The sequence below is a fragment of the Lissotriton helveticus genome, chromosome 2_1 (assembly GCF_964261635.1).
Source record: "Lissotriton helveticus chromosome 2_1, aLisHel1.1, whole genome shotgun sequence".
Classification (NCBI taxonomy): Eukaryota; Metazoa; Chordata; class Amphibia; order Caudata; family Salamandridae; genus Lissotriton; species Lissotriton helveticus.
In genome coordinates, this window is record NC_136059.1 from 31190965 (window position 1) to 31204868 (window position 13904).

Genomic DNA, 13904 nt, shown 5'->3' on the forward strand with positions numbered 1-13904 from the left:
CTTACCAATGGGTAAAATTGACGAGGACCTTTGAACATTATCAAAGGTATCCATTAGGAAGTCTTCTTCTACAGGGTCAGTATGTAGGTCCACCCCATGGTACTGTGCAGCCCTGTGTACGAGCTGATTAAATCCCATAGTGTCTTCTGGTGGGGGAAGGCCTAGAGGGATATATGTTGTCTTTAGGGACATTAGGGACATCTGGGGTGTTATAATCATTACACGGGTCAGGTGAGCCCGGAGGAATAGAGAGATCATCTGCACTACCCCCTGTATCGTCAGAGCTATCATCCCTGTTGTCATCATCTGGTATGATAGAAGATGTAGGGAAGTGCTGTGGTAGGGGAGCAGGTGGTGATGGCATATGGGGAGGGGGAGGGGAAGGAATCCTTAGAGGAGAGGTAGCAATGTCCTTCTTTGGATGATGAGCCAGTGCATGTGTATCCAGTGTTTTTTTTTTTTTAACTAAGAGTGAGTCGACCAGCGGTTGGATCCTTAACAAGAGTCTTTTGTGCAGCGTCTGGATGAAATAAGTCCTCTGCAGGGGGCAGATCTTTTGGTGCGGAGGTATTTCTCGGCACCGAGCTGGGGGCTTCTTTTGACTTTGAAGGATGTTGTTTGGCAGTGTCTTTAGCCGGAGAAGTACGAGTCTTTTTCGGCTCCAATGGTTTTTTCTCCTCCGATATTTGTCTCGACTACGATGGATTTTTCGGATCCTATGATTTTTTTAAATCCGAAGCGTGTTTGCTTGGGTCCAATTTTGGTTTCGGTGCCAAAGGGCTAGCAGTAGGCTTCGGCACCGATTGTTTCGATGCTGGCGTGGCGGCCGATGATGTCTTTTTCGGTGCCGGTAGGTGTGCACCGGCACCGTGGGCAGGCACACTCGAGCTCGAGTCGCCGGAAGGCTTAGTGAGCTTCTTAGCCGGGCGAGGCGGGCAGTGGAAGCAGTGTCCCGGTGTGCACCCGAGGGCGAGGGTGTGACCGAAGCCTTTTTTGAATGTGTTGAGGAAGGGTCGGGGTTGACGGTCTTACTTACGACCCGCTGTGCTGGAGTGATGTCCTCGACTTCGGAATCTTCGGCCTCGGAGTTGCAGTTGACGCCGTGGTGTTCTGTGACGTCAATGCCCTCTTGGAAGATGTCGTCTGGAATCGGAGCTGATGAACGAGCCATTGTTCTCCCAACTCGTCTTGGAACCGAAGGAGGCACAAGCGGAACAGTCTCTGGCCTCGTGCTCCGGAGAGAGGCAAAGGTTACACACCTCATGTAGGTCTGTGTGTGGAAACTTCAATCCACATTGAGGACACTTTTTAAATGGAATCCTTTCCATGAGCTGGAAGTTAAGGCCTAGGTGGGCCCGAAGGCTTTCGTCGACGACCGGAATCGAAGACTTCGAAGTTGAAGAGTAGCGTCAACTGTAAACGCGTTCGAAAATATATCGTCGAAGCTGGTGAGGATTGCGCGCCAAAGGAAATCGGTTACAACACAGAGCACTGGAAACACATCCGAGCCGGGTGGCAGAAAAAAACAATCTGGGGATGGAGCCGATGCCCATGCGCAGTATGGTCCAAAGGAGTCACCTATCCTCTGACTTACTAAGAGTTTTCTACAACAAAAACAAACTGCAAACATCCGGGCCCAACACTAGGTGGCCATCTATGCACAGTGCGTAATCTGCAGCTCATATGCCTCGAACATCAGTACTAAGCACAGCACTAAGTCTTGTGCTTTGGCCCTATGCTCATCTGGGACAAATTGCAGAAGTTGTTCTATTTTGTCCCAGTGGGCTCTATCATATCTTGCAAGGAGACCTTGGGTGTTAGCAATACGCCAATGACTAGCTGCTTGCGCAGCTGCACGTTTGCCAGAAGCATTGATTAGTTTTGACTCTATCTGGGAGAGGAGCATCTCCAAAATGCTTGAGAATTAGCTCACTTTCGAGCATTGGATACCACTACAGAGTCCAGTGGTAACTGACCCTCAATAAAAAGGGGATATGTTGGAGAAGGTTTATATTTTTTATCCACTAAGAGTGAGGATCCTAACATGTACAGGGTCTTCAAAGATGTCGTCTGTATGTAGTAACATACCTTAAAGCATAGGCAGTGTCTGACTGAATTTATGTGTTGCTAGAGTTTCAAAGTGAAAATCCTCCTCTAAGGACTCTTCATGGCGCTCTACCCCATGGGAGTGTGCAGCTCTAGCAATGAGCTCCTGATATAACCGATTGTCATCGGTTGAGATGGTCTGACAGGGTAAAGATCTCGGTCTGTATCCTGTGGAGGATCAACTATAAATTGATACTTGTATAGCGCACTACTCACTCGCAAGGGTCTCAAGTTGCTTGTACGAATACCGCTGTGGAACCCATTCTGGCTTTCCCTGTGAGGTGTCCACTCCTGGGCACCCCCAAGGTGGAGGCCAGGCATCCTTAGCGTTGTGGGGGCCGTTGTGGAGATTAAGCAAGCTATTGCCCAGAGTTGCAGAGTGGGACTCCATGATTGGAATAGGCACAGAGGCGAGAATTATCAGGTCCGTGGAATTTTTTAGCCCAAGACCCACCGAGGCGGGGAATTGAACCCTGGTCCCGGGCTAGACCTCTGCATCAGGGTCTGCCGCTCTAACCATTGAGCCACACTTCTCCATCCAAGGATCTACTGGTAACTGTGCGTCATCAGTATCACCTGAATGAAGATGAGGTAGAGGAGACTGCCTCGGTGTAATGTGCAAGGGATCGAATTGTGGCGGAGAGGGAGAGGGAGGAAGAGGAGGACAAGGAGGAGCAGGAGGATGAGGGGGAGGGGGAGGACGAGGACGGGGGGAGGAGGAGGGGGAGGAGGAGGAGGAGGAGGAGGAGGAGAAGGTAACGTGTGAAAGAACTAGTCCCCACACGTTTCTTCTTCAATTACATTTTAAAGCTGTCGTCATCCGGAAGCTTGTGCTTGTGCTTGAATGGAGGTTTGCAAAACAGAACAAAATGGCTGATCAGGATTATTAATGACAAAATTTGGAACCACACAGCCAAAGCATGCCGTGTAGCCACGGGATTAAATATTGCCCAACAAATTTAGTACATTTTCAAAAATGATTTTGTATTATTACACAAAAAACACATGACATCAAATAGACACTCCAACATAACAGTTAGTGCAAAAACATGGAAGAATATATACAGATATATACAACTATATGGCAATGAAGTAACCATACACTAAAGGAAAAAATATTATCAAAATCTTGTGGTGAAAGAGCCCTGCGTGATTTACAATTTCTTCACGCTCATACATACAGTTCCCACCTTTGTTTTTGCAGAAACAACTGAGTGGCTCTTTTAACTTCTCTCCACGCAGCCCCTGTGTAGGCTGAGAAGGTAACTTTATCTGCATATGGGTAGACAGTCAGAGTGGTATTTTGTCAAAAATATATACTATCTATACAGATTCTGACACCTTCCTTAAATTCCCTTTCAGGTACATCCTTACCCAGTCCTCGTCCTGAGGAGAACCTAGACTCAATAAGGTTCGAAACGCGTTGACCCCCAGCCTGTGTTAAAAATCAAAGGGTGCAGCTAGGGACATACTCAGACCATTTACGTGGGCCCTATCTGCAATTTCTTTAAAATTACTATTCACAGGTGTCATGTGACAGGCAGGCTATTCCATCCAAGTTCCGCCTTGTTCACAGGTTTTGTTACTAAAGGACTGGTTTATTTCTTTCATGAATTGCTAAGAATGTGTTCAAATTGCAATTTTTGTGTTATTGAACCTAGTGTACAGACTATAGTTGGTGTCACCACAAGATTTTGATAATATTTTTTCCTTTAGTGTATGGTTACTTCATTGCCATATAGTTGTATATATCTGTATATATTCTTCCATGTTTTTGCACTAACTGTTATGATGGAGTGTCTATTTGATGTCATGTGTTTTTTGTGTAATAATACAAAATCATTTTTGAAAATGTACTAAATTTGTTGGGCAATATTTAATCCCGTGGCTACACGGCATGCTTTGGCTGTGTGGTTCCAAATTTTGTCATTAATAATCCTGATCAGCCATTTTGTTCTGTTTTGCAACTATTTGAGGTCCAGGCTGACCAGTAGTTGGACCCTACACCTTTTTGTGCACTGAATGGAGGTTTAGCATGGCTATGTCCATTATCTAGATTAATATAGAGTTTTTTCAGTTTCAGAGCCGAATTGGGTGGTACAATGTCCATGCTTGGATCTGACTGTGGCACTGGCAGCTGTTTAATTTTTGGCGCTGAAGCTTTCAGTGCCAGGTTGAAATGTCCTTCGGTGCCGCAGATTTCAGCTCAGAGGAATGCTAATTTGGTTTCAGTGGCAAAGGTTTAGCCTCCAAGCCCCTTTTATGTTTGGATCCCAAAGTTTTCAACTTGGAAGTTGGTTTTGGGCCAGTGGATCCTGAGCCAGAAGGCTTGACAGAGTATTTTAGCACCAAGCTGAAAGGCGTAGAATTAGAAACCTCTTCTTGGTGCCGACCTTGGCCTGAAGGCAGAGGTGATGCAGAACCCTTAGATTTTCTTGAGGCGGTGGAAGGGGGGGTGGGAAGGGTCTTACGTACTCCCTTCCCCTTGTCCCAGTGGCACATTGTCGTCAACTTTGACTCAGAGTCTTATGCCACTGAAGCGTGTTCTTCTTCGGCCACTGAGACTTCCCCTTGGTAGGAGTCTTCGCCGGAGAGATCCGGTGTGTCTCGACATTGAGCCCGATTATCAGGGTGCGTTCTCTTCGATCTAAAGGATCGACACTCGTTGCAGTCTTCTTCTTTATGCTCAGGGGACAAGCATATGTTACACACCTGATGTAGGTCCATACACGGATAATTCGCGTGGCACAAAGGGCAGAATTTGAATGGAGTCCGTTCCATCAACCAGGTGCTGGACCAACATGGATAGGCCGGAAGGCCGCCCGCGAAAACCACAATCGAAATTGGGAATTCTTGATGTCGAGTCGAGGCGAGCCGAACCGCTGGGAAAAGGGAACGCGATCGACAACAATACCAGAGGGTAGAGTGGATTGCACACTGAGGGGAACCAGAGGACCGATTCCGAAACTGAGTGCAGCAATACACATCCAAACCCGATGGCGGAAAAAAACAATCTAACTGTGGAGTCGATGCCAATGCGCACTATCACAAAAAGGATGAGTCATCTTACCTCGTGACTGGAAAGACTTCTTCGTAGAAAAACAACTTGCAAACATCTGGACCCAACACTAGATGGCAGGAGTATACAAAGCATGTGATCTACAGCTCACATGCCTCAAAAACATGTTTTCATTAGTAACATTGTTCCCTAGCACACTGTGAAATCATCTGAAAATCAACAGAAAAAATAGAAGCAAAGCTCCTTTCGCACATCGGAAGGTGTGGAAGGCTAGGAACTGACAGCTGTGCGTAGGGGTATAGCCTATATGCAGTTCTGCCCCGTCCCTTCTGCGGTGGTGTGGAGTAGCACAACGCAACCTAGCGGGGTGCTAGAGCACTATGAAAAACATTCTCGATCCAGTGTGGTGCCTGAGGAGCATTCCAGGGTGAGGAATCTGGGGAGAGTCGGGAAGGGGATACAGAATGAGTGGATCCATGAATTTAAGAGTTCGCAGTGAGAAAGTTCTTCGGGTTATGCATGTTTATGGTATTTCTATAACCAAAAGACAGTGAAGAGGGTACCCAGGCAGATTTAAAGAGGAGGACAAGAGCTTTAGAGAGAAGAATGCTGCAAAGAGCAGTGAAAAGGGCGGGGTGGAAGGAGGAGGCGAGTTACCGCCACGCGGTTTGCAATCGCAGGGTATTTTACGTGAGATTCGGTATGTGGTTGAATGGGGATATGCTTGAGAGTGGGAAGGTGCGAGATTTAGGAAAGGAGAACACACTATAGGTGTGGAGGGTAGTAGTACTAGATGAAGAGCATCTTGGACACCGGCCTTCCATCGTTGCGTCCATTCTGAGAAAAATACCTCCTATTTTCTCTCCACATTCATTTTAATCAACACTTTCTCTGTTACTTGTGTATTCCCTAAGGATCTCCCCAATGCAAATTTTATTTCCTATGAATATTTAACCCTTTCAAAAATCATTGAGATGTAAGGATTCGAATTCTACTCCTACACATGCAACAACTGGAACAACACTGTACACAGAGTGTACTGCGCGCAGACAGTGGCACTGTACACAGACGGCGGCACTGTGCAGACAGCGGCACTGTACACAGACGGCGGCACTGTGCAGACAGGGGCACTGCACATAGACAGCGGCACTGCACGCAGACAGCAGCACTGCGCGCAGACAGCAGAACTACGCGCAGACAGCGGTGCTGTACACAGACAGCGGCACTCTTCCACTTCAGCTTCGTTGCATCCAGGACCTTTTTCATTCTGAAATCTTTCCTGTTCTATTAACTGCTTCATTCAATTCTCCCCAATAGGCCTTAGTTTCCAGGTGTCGATTTGAAGAATGTGCACCAAACAAATGTCTTGAATCAAATGAGGCAACATTGCATGCCAGACACTGTCATGCGGCCAGGTATTCTGCATAGGACAGGTGATGCTGCAGTGATAGCTTAAGACATTATGGCTCTACAGCAGCTGTCCCAGCCCATCTGGCCTCAAAGGTGTCAACCAGCTCACCAGCCTGGGACTGCTTAGAGGTCACACTTTCAGTTTCCTGTCATAGAATAGTTTTAGAGAGGCCTATTTTAAGGACACCTTGTGAGATATACTAACAAAAAAGATCATATTTATTGGCACAAACTCTGACCCATAGAAGCAGCATACTAGTCAGAGTACAATCCAAGGATCTCTTAATTCAAGAAGGAAGTTAGTTTTGAATGTGAACTATCTTAAGAAAGCATCCTTAACCCAAGCGCGTGAGTGAGGATGAGTGGATTAAAGCTGTAGTCACTTCCTGCTCAATGCATTGTAGAATTGTATGTTTCTCTCTACAGTGGAGCGGTATAATGTGTTTGGCTGGAAGTGATATCATCTTTAACCCTCTCAGCGTCTCCTCTACAGTGGATCTATGCATGATCCCTGGTGAGGCGCCGCTCCGCTAACCGTTAAATCTTGGTAGATGAACAAACATAAACCCCATCTGATCCAGGCAGTTTTTTACATTTTAATTACACATATAGAACACAATGACATCACCAAATATTGTACTGTGCAAACTCTGAGTGCATTCAGAGGTTCAGAAGATAGTCCTTGCGTAGACAGGTTCACTTATAAAGTCTGTGGGAACTGCTTTTAGGCGAGTGCTGAGGAAAGGTGGTCACGGTGATTGGGGTTGGAATGGCAGATCGCTGGAGAGCACACATCCATGGTGAAGTACACAGGGACGCTTGATTGTGGAACACGTACAAATGTTCTTGAAGTGATCACGTACAACCTACGGAGAACTCATGCTGTGTGGACTGAGTTACAGGAGGCGGTTGAGGTTGAGTCTGCTGTGCAGCTGGGGGCAGGGAGAAGGAAATAGCCCCTCATTCAAGAACAGAGGGTCTTTGTCTACACCACTTTACAGGCCCTGCAGGGGGTAGGGCCATCTCTTTGGGCACTAGCAAGAGGCATCCAAGACCGTATGCTTAAAGGGGCACATTGTCTGTGTGATGCACAGGAGGTTGATGGGCCCTGGATTCTCCACCATGGATGTGCCCTCTCCAGAGCTCCACCAGGTGGAAGGGAGTGGCAGAATGGTGGTATGCAGAGAGGTTCTCAATGAGTGACACTTTAGAGTACAGCACACTAGCTCTAGTACTGACAGCAGACGTCAGCTGATCAGCCTCAGTCTTTTATGTCCACTGCACACAAATGGCCCAGAATGGACAGGAGCCACAAGGAGCACAAAGTCAATGGTCCAAGATCACAGGGTGCATGTGCAGTGGCCAGCCTTAACCAGTAAAAGTTCTGAAGGTAATGGGTTTAGCTGTGGGTTGGGAGATAAACATTCAAGTATACAGTATATATGTGTTTTGAATATGTACACCAGGCAGCACATGCCTCACTCTGAGGCAGCTAGCAGTACCTGTGCACAAGCAGACAAGAAACTGGGTCCAGTCCTCATGGAAGATGTCGCTCTAATCATGCGGACAGGCTAAAGGGGCGGCACTGCGTTCGCTTATATTGGGTAACTACTGATTCAGGAGCCACGTCTAGCCCCAGTAGAAGCATTGCTTATCAACTCATTTGCTGATATTTAGCAGAGTTAAAACAGATAAATACTATGGGATGCATAAACCGATACCAGTCTATAGGCAGGAGGGACTCAGAGAATAAAACATTCCCACTCAGTGCGAGCGGCACTCCACCCATGAGAGATACTGATTCGTCATTGCAAACTGTACTGCGATGCATTTCTATCGGCTGCAATCACTTTATAAACAACCCTGGCATCACATGACAACCGTTCATATTGCACCGTTTTCACAAACACAATGGCCAGAGTTAAGGAACTGAGAGTGAATGAGTAGCAGAGAACTAACTTTGGTAAACTTCACACAAATCCATGCACCCGCTAAGTGCTTCGGAGAGGTCAGTTGGGTATTTCCTTTAACAATACCTCACATTACCCCACAGCACAGTCTCAAACCACCGTTACATCCTCTTCCTAGCATGCAACGAAAACTAGCCTGTCTCAGCACTGCGTGATAAGGTCAAGATATCTGACAGCATAAGCTGACCGGCCACATTGAAAGCATGAGAATACTAAAGGAGCGAGTTATGAAAACTGTGCCGAGATTACATGGCCAAGCCCACATTCAAAACAAGTAATTCCTCATTCTTGTAATCTCAGTGGCTCACATGCAGTGGCTAACTACAAAGCATTGGGGCCAAAAGGAAGGCCTCAGGGAATAGACCCCACCATGTTTTCGCACAATGCCGCGTGTGAAGTCAACGCCAGATTTTAAATCCCTGAAAGATGCTTTCAGTACCACCAGGGTTCCTTTGGTTAAGACTAGATAAAAACAATATATATATCAATATATATATAATTATATAAAAACTGGGAGGTAAAACAGCCACCAGTTCCAGAAATATAGGTGGACATGATGGATTGTACAGTACATAATTACAAATGCATTTCTTCTTGTAGGCAGTGGATGCAAAGGTGTCACCAGCTTGGGAGGAGTCCTCAGTCACCCACTGGCTCCAGCGAGTGTACCTCGTGTTGGTCCTAGGAGGGGTCCCACAGCTTCAGAACCACTGTATATCAGTCTTTAGGTACAGAAACAAACATTACAGTGCACCACCACACTTAAATGAATGGTGTGCGGATAGTCAGATATTCACTACAAAAAAAGGCTTGACATTGAAGGCAGATAACCTTGGTGTGCACACTGAATATCGAAACTCGCATTATAAACGAAATATCGACCGGTACGCAAGAACACATGTGCTGTACCTAACTATATAATATGTATCCTGGTGAGATATATATATCTGCAAGGGATGTAGATGTTGAGCTAGGAACAGTAAATCTATACTTCGGTATATGCACTTAACTTTTGATATTTTGTCGATGATATCCTTGTAGGTCGATGTTCGATATTCAGAAGTACAACCAATAATCTTGCCACGAGATCCCGTAGCCTTGCATTTCAAATGATTACTCCCGGCTCAGTAGGTATCAGTTCGTAACACTGACAGCGAGGGCGGAGCACGGCCCTGCCCGTCCCTGGTTTTTGGCACTACTTGACCATGAAGGCAGTGAGGGAGAAAGCATCACCGCTTGATGTTAAAAGACGAGCCCCAGAACTGGTGAAGCCAGCCATGGAGAGAGAGCAGCTCCCCAGGTGCCTCTTTGGACAGCAGAATAACACTTTGTACCGGAGCTCGACAAGCTACCAATAGTGCCAAGTCAGGCTGCGATGGCAGAAATGCACAAGAGAAACACAAGAGGTCAAGAGCTGGAAAGCTAGTAATTTAGAGGGAACTGCAAACCAATCTATCTGCTGCACCCGACACATATCCTAACACCATCAGAACAAGAGAGACGAGGGGATTATGAAGGATGCAAACAGACAGTGGCTGTAACCAGGAAGAATCATGGAAGACCCTAGAAACAACCCATCGCAGACGGTCTCAACTGAGATCTGCAGCATGAAACCAGCGCTCAGGACTCTCAGAAGATGTCAAGATAATCAATACCCATGAGAAGGGTGCCAACCCTTTAACCACTGGAGAGACCTGGTGAAAGAGTGAGAACTGTGGGACATGGACAATGACACAAATACCCCTGGGGGTGTAAGGAGATGCTAGCTACAATCATTCTGGCCCTGAGGGGCGCATTCAGTACACCCCACAAGAAAGGCCATGCATAGTAGGATCTTGTGCAGGAGATGTGAGCACACCGCTGCCCAAGTTTTGACAAGAGAATGCAATGATACAAACACACACCGCAACCATTCAGCAAAAAAACAGGAGTGATTGCTGTAGTAACTTCCTGTTCAAACACCATGATGGGACATGTAAACCGCCTACAAATGTAAAAACGGGAGCAGGAATCTAGAAGCTCTCCCTCTCCTCGTCCGCCAACATCCATTTTGTTTTTTTACATGATTGGATAACATTGACTTTAAGGGACATCCTAGGACCCCACACTGATTCAGTGAGAAGAACATGAAGCGACAGCAGGCAATCGTAAGTACTACCCCATGGGTTGTGATCAGATACAGCAGCTAAAATCACAGTTCAAAAGTTCAGGGCAGGGAGAAGTGTGATCAGCGAGTCCACTTTCAAAGCAAGGTGTCGAAGAATAGTTCACCCTTTTGGGCAGTCATCATACGTTTCACAGGGGTAAAACTGCGCGTGTGCAGGAGTGCAGCAGTCGTGGCCAGAGGGGGCAGTGGTCCGAGTCACGCGCGTCCGTTAGACTCTCCTCTGAGCTGTGTCCATGATTGTATTACTTCCTCTGTGGTGGGGGAGTCTCTTTACCTCTGCACTGGAGTGCAAGCTGCATGCCCCACACGCTGAGAGGCCGCATGTAAGCCAGGGACCGGAAGATGTTCTTCTCACAGTATGCTTCCGGTGTCTGGAAGGCCATGCCAAGGCGCTCCCACACAGTCCTATAACAGCCCTCCGCAGTCTCAAAGCCCTCCTCGACAAGACCCTGTAGGAGTGAGAGGTGAGAACCGGTCAGCAAGCTTGCAAGAAATAAAAAAAAACACAAAAAAAGAATCACAAAAGGCACCTCATACCTCCTGGATCATGGTGGCAGCGAGACCGTACACCACTCCAACCCAGACTTCATCCGACTGCACACTGGAGGTGTCTATCTTCCCGTCTGGTCGCATCCCATTCACAGCTCCCATGGTTCCACCAGCAAAGCGCTTGACATTCAGTTCAAAGATAGTCTGCAAGGCACTTCGAATGTGCTCTCTGGGGAAAACCTGACATAAAAAGAATGGTATTAGCCCAGTGCAGCAACTTCCTACTCCTATCACTCAGGTTTTTGTCAAAATAGAACAACATAATTGTATCATGGTTACCCTACGGCAAGAGGGACAGTCCCAGGCCCCTGATTGGACGTCTTGTATCATGGTTACCCTATGCCAGGAGGGACAGTCCCCGGCCCCTGATTGGACGTCTTGCTTCACGGTTGCCCTGCTGCAGGAGGGACAGTCCCTGGCTGATGATTGGATATCTTGTATCATAGCTACCATACGGCAGGAGGGACAGTCCCTGGCCCTGATTGGACATCTTGTATCATGGTTGCACTACGGCAGGAGGGACAGGCCTTGGCCCCTGATTGGACGTTTTGTATCATGGTTACCCTACGGCAGGAGGGAGAGTCCTTGGCCCCTGATTGGACGTCTTGTATCATGGCTACCCTACGGCAGGAGGGACAGTCCCTGGCCCCTGATTGGACGTCTTGTATCATGGTTACCCTACGGCAGGAGGGACAATCCCTGGCCCTGATTGGACGACTTGTATCATGGCTACCCTAGGGCAGGAGGGACAGTCCCTGGCCCCTGATTGGACGTCTTGTATCATGGTTACCCTACGGCAGGAGGTACAGGCCCTGGGCCTGATTGGACGTCTTGTATCATGGTTGCACTACAGCAGGACGGACAGGCCCTGGCACCTGATTGAACGTCTTGTATCATGGTTGCACTACAGCAGGAGGGACAGTCCCTGGCCCCTGATTGGACGTCTTGTATCATGGTTGCACTACAGCAGGAGGGACAGGCCCTGGCACCTGATTGGACGTCCTGTATCATGGCTACCCTACAGCAGGAGGGACAGTCAATGGCCCTGATTGGACGTCTTTTATCATGGTTGCACTACAGCAGGAGGGACAGTCCCTGGCCCCTGATTGGACGTCTTGTATCATGGTTGGCCTACTGCAGGATGGACAGTCCCTGCCCCTGATTGGATGTCTTGTATCGTGGTTACCCTATGGCAGGAGGGACAGTCCCCGGCCCCTGATTGGACGTCTTGTATCATGGTTACCCTACGGCAGGAGGGACAGTCCCAGGCCCCTGATTGGACGTCTTGTATCATGGTTACCCTATGCCAGGAGGGACAGTTCCCGGCCCCTGATTGGACGTCTTGCTTCACGGTTGCCCTGCTGCAGGAGGGACAGTCCCTGGCTGATGATTGGATATCTTGTATCATAGCTACCATACGGCAGGAGGGACAGTCCCTGGCCCTGATTGGACGTCTTGTATCATGGTTGCACTACGGCAGGAGGGACAGGCCTTGGCCCCTGATTGGACGTTTTGTATCATGGTTACCCTACGGCAGGAGGGAGAGTCCTTGGCCCCTGATTGGACGTCTTGTATCATGGCTACCCTACAGCAGGAGGGACAGTCCCTGGCACCTGGAGGGACAGTCCCTGGCCCCTGATTGGACGTCTTGTATCATGGTTACCCTACGGCAGGAGGGACAGTCCCAGGCCCCTGATTGGACGTCTTGTATCATGGTTACCCTACGGCAGGAGGGACAGTCCCAGGCCCCTGATTGGACGCCTTGTATCATGGTTACCCTATCGCAGGAGGGACAGTCCCTGGCTGATGATTGGATATCTTGTATCATAGCTACCATACGGCAGGAGGGACAGTCTCTGGCCCTGATTGGACGTCTTGTATCATGGTTGCACTACGGCAGGAGGGACAGTCCCAGGCCCCTGATTGGACGCCTTGTATCATGGTTACCCTATCGCAGGAGGGACAGTCCCTGGCTGATGATTGGATATCTTGTATCATAGCTACCATACGGCAGGAGGGACAGTCCCTGGCCCTGATTGGACGTCTTGTATCATGGTTGCACTACGGCAGGAGGGACAGGCCTTGGCCCCTGATTGGACGTCTTGTATCATGGTTACCCTAAGGCAGGAGGGACAGTCCCTGGCCCCTGATTGGACGTCTTGTCAGTGCAGGTGTACAGCTCGCCTGTGATGAAAGAAGGAGCAGGTGACTGGCGCTGGGTGATACATTCATTGTTCATTTGAAGGGGGTCCTGGGTGGATACTCTGTGCGGACATAAACACTGCCACCACCCAGACACTTTCAAACATTTATAGAGCAAGACAATAGGTTTGGCTTTTCTACAGTTCATGAAGCTAAGAACACAGAGGCACATAACAGGTGTGCACATTGCACACATAGAGCAGCACCCACACCAGCAAACAAACTGGCATCAATCAACGTAGGGTGGAAGGGGAACACTGGGCTGCGCAGATGGGGCGATGTAGTAGGGAAAAAATATAATGCACTTCACATATAATGTACACAGTGTATTGCACAGGGCGATGTGCAGCAGGGAGGCCCAGGGCGATTCGTAGAGCGCAACAAATACCCGTGGGTGTCTCGGCGCTGAGGACGTAGATGCGTAAGAGGCCGCAAGTTGTTTATTGCGTGAATAACCAAGTCTTTAGTAGCTTCCTGAATC

At 48.2% G+C, this 13904-nt stretch overlaps 1 long non-coding RNA gene across 1 annotated transcript; it reads right to left on the reverse strand.

Moving 5' to 3' along the window:
* Window positions 1-7117: 7117 nt before the first annotated feature.
* Window positions 7118-11580, reverse strand: LOC144817681 (uncharacterized). The gene is made up of 2 exons (XR_013606941.1): window positions 11210-11580; window positions 7118-11121 (listed from the first exon to the last, which is right to left on the reverse strand). It is a non-coding gene; the product is annotated as an uncharacterized LOC144817681 (long non-coding RNA).
* Between the last annotated feature and the right edge of the window lie 2324 nt (window positions 11581-13904).